The sequence below is a fragment of the Pleurodeles waltl genome, chromosome 7 (genome assembly GCF_031143425.1).
Source record: "Pleurodeles waltl isolate 20211129_DDA chromosome 7, aPleWal1.hap1.20221129, whole genome shotgun sequence".
Taxonomy (NCBI): Eukaryota; Metazoa; Chordata; class Amphibia; order Caudata; family Salamandridae; genus Pleurodeles; species Pleurodeles waltl.
Genome location: NC_090446.1, coordinates 556,798,510 through 556,806,989, shown reverse-complemented (window position 1 = coordinate 556,806,989; position 8,480 = coordinate 556,798,510).

The window sequence follows — 8,480 nt, the reverse complement described above, 5'->3', positions numbered from 1 at the left end:
TCTTTTCGGTGAAGCTTTTCAATTTATTAAGTGTATTGTGTGTGCGCGCGTAGTATGTACTTATTCTTGCAGTCATTTTCATGCTATTGAGCATTGAAGTATATTGTGTGTGCGCGCGTAATATGCACTTATTCTTGCAGTCATTTTCATGCTATTGAGCATTGAGGTATATGGTGTGTGCTTGTATTATATGCACTTACTCTTGCAATTATTCACAGAGTGCTTATATCTTTATCATTATTCTCATGTTATTCTCCTGATGTATATGTATATATATATTAGTGTGGTTTAGTTTTGCTAGCTGAGAACTTGCCCCTTAAATAAACTTGATTATTCTACTTACGAAGGTGTTTGAGAGTGATTGCTTTACATTGTGCCTTAAAATATCCTGAAGTGCATAGTTTTGATATTCTGAAGAGTAAAGCAGCACAAATTGGCGTAGTCGTTTGCAGGATTCGGAAAAAAAAAAGGGAAAATGCTTAATAAGATCAAAGCGAGCTCAAAAGCAGGTTCTCATGTAGCAAATCCAGACATAGAAATACCGGGATGGGAAACTGCCCCGTATAAACTTTTAGCTCAGGAATGGTCACGTTGTGCTGGTTTGTGTGAAAATTGGAATGCGTGTATGTTGAATGTGGAACCTGAAGATCTTCTTATATGTTTACGGAAAGTTTCAATTGACAAGGGAAGGGAGATTTGTGCGTTAGGGAGGCGAGGCTGGATCTTGCTTTCTGCGTACCGAAAGTTGTATGAAAAATGTTTACAGTTACAAAAAGACCACGAGTAGCTGGAGAAGGAGTTAGTAGAAGCCCGAAATTCCTCTACCATGCTAGCTTGTCAAAATAAATTATTAAGTGATAAGTTGGAAATGTACCAACTGGTTGCGGAGAGAACGGCTGTTAGCGTAGCTAAATATAAACACAAGAAACGAAGAGGGAAAGTTAATAAAAAGAAGGTGCATTTAGCTATCTCTCAGGCAGGATTAGCCTTTGACCCTGAATTTTGGGATGGAAACATCTGGGATACATCTGATTTTTCAGATGGGTCCGGGGGCGATGACTGCCAAGATGTTAGACAGGAGAAGACAGAGCGCAGGAATGTTGTCCGTGCGCAGCCCATATATCGGCGAAAGTTACAGCATAGCCCAGCTAATCCTGGAGGGGTGATGTTGGATGCCCTGGAGGATTATACACAGCAAGAACTAAGTGATGTGATAGACAGATTTCGACAGAGGTCTGGGGAAACATTGCTTACGTGGTTGGTGCGGGTGCACGATATGGGGGGCCAGGGGGTCCAATTGGATCACGGCGACGCCCCGAGGCTTTGTATGTTAAGTACAGACCCGGTTATTCAAAATGAGTTTAGAACCTATCCAGGGAATGGTCCCATGACCAATTTGTTAGAGCTAGCTGCGCAAGGGTGTGCTCAGAAGTATCCGACAGAGTCAGACTGGCCGCCTAATGATAAACCTTGGTATACTTTGAGAGATGCAGTACAGAGATTGAAGGAAGAAGGGATGAAAACAGCTATCTTTATGGGTAATGCCCATGATTTGATGAATGGAATTTTAAGTGTGTCTGTGCGAAACCGGCTGATTAGGGCCGCTCCTCCTGCATATAAGCATGTCATCATGACTTTGTTAATTAATCAGACGGGTAACCCATTGTCTCAGGTGGTAGAAGCGGTGCGTGAGTTAAGTGATTTAGGAGAATGGGCTAAGCCAGAGAGGAATTCACGGTCTGAGAATCGTACTGATAACAACAGGGTGACAAGGCGAGACATGTTTCAGGCCTTGCTGCGAGATGGGGTGACCAGGAATGAAATTGATGGGATAAGGACCAAGGATATGTGGGAAATGTACCGCAAACGCGGTTTGGATAAAAAGGAGGGGAGCAGGAAAGGGAACAAGAAGGATAACAAAGTGGTGAACCAGAGAAAGGCAGGAGGGGAGGAGCGTGAGGGTGAAAAGGGAGAGAGAGGGAGAGAACCCCACCGTAGAGAGAGATCCCCAGAGGACGGAAATTGGGAGGAAGAGCACCGAAGCGCAGAGGGAACCCGGAGCAGGGAGAGAGACCGGGAACTGACAGGTTCTGGGAAAACTCGAGGAAGAGAGTGGGAGAGGGAGCTGGTAAGCTCAGAGAAGTTGCGAAGCAGAGACAGGGAGGAGGAGTTCCCTGAGAATTACCGCAAACTGTATCCAGATTTGACTTGGGCAGACTCTGATGTGCGCAGAGTGAAAATAGATTAGGAAACAGGCCAAACTCCGGTGCAGGGATGGGCTCGCAAAGATAACAGACCTCATGTCAAAGTAGAAATTTATTGGAAACGTGGAAATGTTAAAAAAGTTCGAGCCCTCATTGACACCGGAGCGGAGGCCACTTTGATTCATGGCAATCCAAGAAAATTCAGGGGACAGTACTTTACCATTACGGGATTGGGCGGAAAAGAAACCCCGGCAGTGCAGATAGTGGTTCCCATGAAAATAGGGGCACTTCCAAAGAGAGAATACACTGTCCTGATTGTGCCCATTCCCGAATACATTATTGGAATTGACATTTTGAAAGGGATGACCATACATTTGGACGATGGATGTTATCAATTTGGTTCCAAAAGATTTATATCAATAGCCGCCGCAAGGGTGGGGCTGTTGAAGATTCCTCCGGTAACACTCCCCCAAGCTACTAAGGTGATTCAAATGAAACAGTACACAATACCGGGAGGACATGAGGAGATTAGCCAGACTATACATGATTTACTAGAGGCCGGGGTAATAGTTCCCATCACCACTGCGTGGAATAATGCCCTCTGGCCTGTTCGTAAAAGTGATAACAGTTGGAGGATTTGCATTGATTATCGCCAATTGAATAAACATACACCTCCTCTGACTGCAGCGGTCCCAGACACCATTACCTTGATTGAAAACATACAGAAACACAGTGGGACTTGGTATGCAACCATTGACATTGCCAATGCCTTCTTTACGATACCAATAGCTACTGAGAGCCAGCCTCAGCTGGCATTCCAGTACACCTTCTGTAGATTACCCATGGGGTATTTACATAGCCCCACTATCTGCCACCGGCTGGTGGCAGAGCATTTGGATGAAGTACCAGTGGTTCCTGGAGTGCAAATTTCTCACTATATAGATGACGTGATGATGCAGGGAGAGACGCAAGAACAGGTGCAAATTCAGCTAGACAGGGTGGTGGAACATTTGCAGAATCAAGGGTGGGAGATTAACCCCGAGAAAGTGCAGGGACCGTCTCAGAGCGTGACATTTTTGGGCATTCAGTGGAATCAGGGACACAGAGAAGTGTTGCCAAAAGTGAAACAAAAGATTAAGGAATTCGCAGTACCGCGAAATCGGAAGGAAGCCCAGAGTTTTATTGGACTATTCGGGTATTGGAGACAACATATACCCCATTTGTCTCAGATTTTGGCCCCATTGTACAAAGTTACACGAAAGAAAAATGCGTTTGAATGGGGAGAGCAGGAGCAGCGCGCGTTTGAATTGGCGAAAGACGCCATTCAGCATGCTTTGGATTTGTGGCCGATTCGAGAGGGAGACATTGAATTGAATGTGACAGTCCAGGGGCAGTATGCCAATTGGAGTTTATGGCAAAAACAAGGAAGAAAGAGGGTGCCCCTGGGATTTTGGACAAAGAAGTTACCTGAGGCAGGAGAGCGGTATACTCCCTTTGAGAAGCAGCTGCTGGCCTGCTATTGGGCCCTGGTTGATACTGAGCAAATTACACTGGGACACAATGTGATTTTAAGGCCTGAAATTCCCATCATGCAGTGGGTGATGAGTTCCCCAAAAACTCATAGAATTGGACATGCGCAAGAAGCCAGCATTATAAAATGGAAATGGTATGTCCAGGACAGGGCACGAGCGGGTCCAAAAGGGACCGCCGTTTTGCATGAGCAGGTAGCGCAGGCTCCAGTGGAGAATTCCGAAATGTTGCATGATGTATCTTCAGTGTGTGAATCCCCAGTAGGGTGGGGCCAGCCGTTCGCAGACTTGTCTGCAGATGACAAAAAACATGTGTGGTTCACAGATGGTTCAGCAAAATATGTTGGAGCGAAAAGGCACTGGAAGGCAGTGTCCTATAATCCTGTTACCAAGAAGCTTTTGACAACTACAGGACAGGGAAAAAGTAGCCAGTATGCAGAGCTTTATGCCGTGTATCAGGCTTTAAAACAGGAGCTACCCGGAAAATGTCACATTTATACAGATTCCTGGTCAACCGCCAATGGGTTAGCTACTTGGCTTCCCACGTGGCATGCACATCAGTACAAAATCCATAACAAAGAGGTATGGGGGAAGGAGTTATGGCAGGAGATCTGGGAAATGTTACCTCAAAGCACCGTGACTGTCTATCATGTGGACGCTCACTGTCCAACTGATTCATTAGACCGATGGTTCAATTGTCTTGCAGACGATCGAGCCAAGATTCAAGAGGCTGAAGTGGAGGCGCAGAGTTCTGATTTGGTGGGAATGGCTAAATGGGCACACCAGAAATGCGGACATCTTGGAGAAAAGGCTACTCACAGGTGGGCTGAGATTAGAGGGATGCATCTTCCCCTAGATTTGATTAAAACAGCGATCATTGAATGTCCCATTTGTCAGCATGCACAGCACAGACCGGTCCCACAGGTGGTGAGAGGCCAGCTAGGTAGAGGTAAATTGCCAGGACAGATTTGGCAGATTGACTACATTGGACCAATGCCAGTGAGCAGAGGGTGTCAGTATGCCTGCACTGTGGTAGACACTTACTCTGGTTATCTCATAGCCTTTCCCTGCAAGCGCGCAACTCAGCAGAGCACCCTGAAAACACTAGATCTGTTGATTCTGTACTATGGGGTGCCACTCCAGATTCAAAGTGATAACGCCAGCCACTTCAAGGGCAGACTAGTGCAGGACTATTGTGCACAACGCAATATTGAGTGGATTTTTCACATACCTTACTACCCACAAGCAGCGGGACTGATTGAGAGAATGAATGGGTTGCTGAAGGAACAATTGCGTAAACTGAATGATGGGACACTGAAGGGGTGGAGGGATAATTTGTATGATGCTTTGCAAATTTTGAACAACCGACCCCTAACAAATGCCGAGACACCTCTCATGAGAATGCTGACACCTGCTTTACAGATTAATCCGTTTACAACGAGCAATACCATTGTGTATTGGGAAACAGCTCCAGGAGCTTTGGCCCCATATCGAGCTACACCAGAATCTGCAGGACTTGACTTACATGCTTTACACATGCATCGATTGAAACCTAGAGACATCACTCTGATTGAAACTGGGGTGGGAATTCAGATTCCCCCTGAGCATTACGGTCTGATCGTCCCTCGATCTGGGCTTGCCTTGAGGGGCATCCAAGTTTTAGGAGGCGTGATAGATGCAGACTACCAAGGCGAGTTGAAAGTCATTCTCTTGAACAGTGGTGACACAGACCTAGTGGTGCAACCTGGTGATCGCGTTGCCCAAATTGTCATCATGCTGGTTTATGGAGGTGTTGTTAAGAAGGGGAGCGCCCCAGCTCTTCTCACTGTGAGAGGCAAAGGAGGGTTCGGATCTACTGACAAGAACCCAGGGGCCAAAGTGTGGATTGAATCCCCAAATAACCCTCCTCAACCCGCTGATGTCATCGCCACTGGACCAGACAATGTCCTGGTAGTTATGCGACCTGGTCAAGACAAATGGGAACATGTTCCCGCTGACAAATGCTATCTGCGAGAATGATAATACGTGTTTTGTCCTTTGTTCTTTTCAGATCATCCTGTGGAGTGCCTGTGCCATGAGTGTGGTGTATGGAGCCCGTTCGGGAGACTCCACCGGGGAGCGGGAGGGGCTCATAGCCCAAAAATTCAACCGTCAGCCGCAGATGCCAACGCTGCTGCATCAACCGAACAATGTTTGGATTCATCTAGCGCAGGAAGTGCTGAATATATCTCACTTCTGTATGAGTAACATGCAAAGCGTTCAAGATTTGATTACCACTTGTCTAGTGGCAGTGCCCACTCCTGCTGCTGTATTATTACACATCTTTAACAATACAAACCAGGATGGAATGGTGGATGTGAGTGACGTTCGCTCCCATCTGTCACTCTATGAGTACTGCCGTCATTGCCCGGAGGTGGGCAGGCGGTTGTGGAGGAACATGACATCTATACTCACGTTTAACATCTCAAATGGGGATGTGTGCTATTCATTGACTTGTGATCCTATGAAAATAGGTAAATGTGCTCAGCTCAAATTGGAGAAAAGAGACAAAAACTTAACTGCTGCACAACGGACGTTGTGCCACTCACGGAATGACCTAACCTGTTTGAATGTAAATAATTCGATGTTTTGCCAACATGTGGTGCCTGCTGCCAGCCACATTCAAAATGTTAAGTTGCCTAAAGGTTGGCTCTTTTCTTGTGGTAATCTTTCTTTTACTTATATTCCAGCCAATCTAACCGGAGGGCCTTGTGCCTGGTCACGCTTAGGCTTTCTCATGTTTCCTATGGATACTGCTCTACACCCTCGCTATACCAGAGACACTATTCAATTACCTACGGACTGTGATTCTGAAATTTCATTGCTGTCCAAAACAGAATATGTTAGTTTAGCTGGTTCTATCGTAGGGGTGCCAGGACTTGCAGTATATAATACCAGAGTTATTAATAAACTTGCATGTTTAGTAGTCAAGAATATTAACTATACATCAGCTGCCTTAGCTGAGCTGTTATTAGATGTACAGGGAATTAGAAGAGCTGCTTTGCAGAATCGCGCTGCTATTGATTATTTACTGCTTAAACACAACCATGGCTGCAGTGATTTTGAAGGATTATGTTGCTTCAATTTATCCGACCACTCCATATCAATCAACTCCCACATAGAGGCCCTGCATAAGTTGGTGAAGGGGGTGCAGCAGGATGTTGACAAGGGGTGGTGGGATTGGGCTTTTGGATGGCTGCCTAATTTAGGCCAACTGGGTTATATCTTTGGTGTAATCATTATCATAACAGTTATTTTAATTTCATTATGTTGTTGTATTCAGTGTGTGCCTAACCTTCTATCTCAGTGTCGCCCAAGAGCATTGCCATTTCAGCTTATAGGATATACTTAGTTGTAAGTTGGCCAAATGGTCCAAGGGTGGAAATGTATTGCTACATGCACTACGTGCATGTGGCAGCACTACGTGCAAGGTAAACAGTGGTGCAGAGTGTGGACCATTGGCCTCTGCTTTCATTGGCCTTCGCTTCCATTTTGGTTCACGACTCCATTTTGTCGAGTCTGGTTCGGTGCGTAAGGCACTGTTCTGTGTTTTTCCACAAGCTTCGGCAAGCTGAAGGGTGGGGTGTTTTTCTGCTCAACTTCGCTCCATCTGCCTGGTACGAAGGGCGCTATTTACATTCCACGAGCTATCAGTTAGAACAACAGGGGGATGCGCCTGTACACAAGGAGGAATGCAAGCTTCACCTTGGAGTCCTCTCCTGGGAACTTGGCCCGTTCTGAGGAGACGTCTCGAAGGGTGAACAAGGTACCGCCGATTGCACAATTTGTAAAGGAGGGGGTCTTTTTCTAGAAAAGACTCCTGGGCGTTAGTAAATACTATAAAAGTTGGGGGCCTGGATGGGCTGGTTTAGGAACTCTCTTCTGGGTTGGACGCAACGCCAGGAGGACTGATTGTCCCGAACAGAGGCTCCCTGTGCTAGCTGATTTGGGTTCCCCAGCTTTGTGTACGGCGGAGGGATGCAGACGCTCTTTTCGGTGAAGCTTTTCAATTTATTAAGTGTATTGTGTGTGCGCGCGTAGTATGTACTTATTCTTGCAGTCATTTTTATGCTATTGAGCATTGAAGTATATTGTGTGTGCGCGCGTAATATGCACTTATTCTTGCAGTCATTTTCATGCTATTGAGCATTGAGGTATATGGTGTGTGCTTGTATTATATGCACTTACTCTTGCAATTATTCAGAGTGCTTATATCTTTATCATTATTCTCATGTTATTCTCCTGATGTATATGTATATATATATTAGTGTGGTTTAGTTTTGCTAGCTGAGAACTTGCCCCTTAAATAAACTTGATTATTCTACTTACGAAGGTGTTTGAGAGTGATTGCTTTACATTGTGCCTTAAAATATCCTGAAGTGCATAGTTTTGATATTCTGAAGAGTAAAGCAGCACAGCATGATACTGACAGGATTTCTGAAAGCATTTGTACGACACCTGCAGTCCTATGTGAGGTTTCCCCAAAGTACTGACCTCCTGCCATCAAGTCGGACTTCTATGCCTTTGCCAACATACCCCATGTGATAAGTGCCATCGATGGCACCCACATACCTATAATCCCCCCCCAAGTCAGTGAATAGGTGTACAGGAACAGGAAGAACTTTCACTCCATGAACATTCAATTGGTTTGTAGTGCAGACCAGTACATCTCACATGTGAATGCCATGTTCCCTGGTTCAGTCCATGA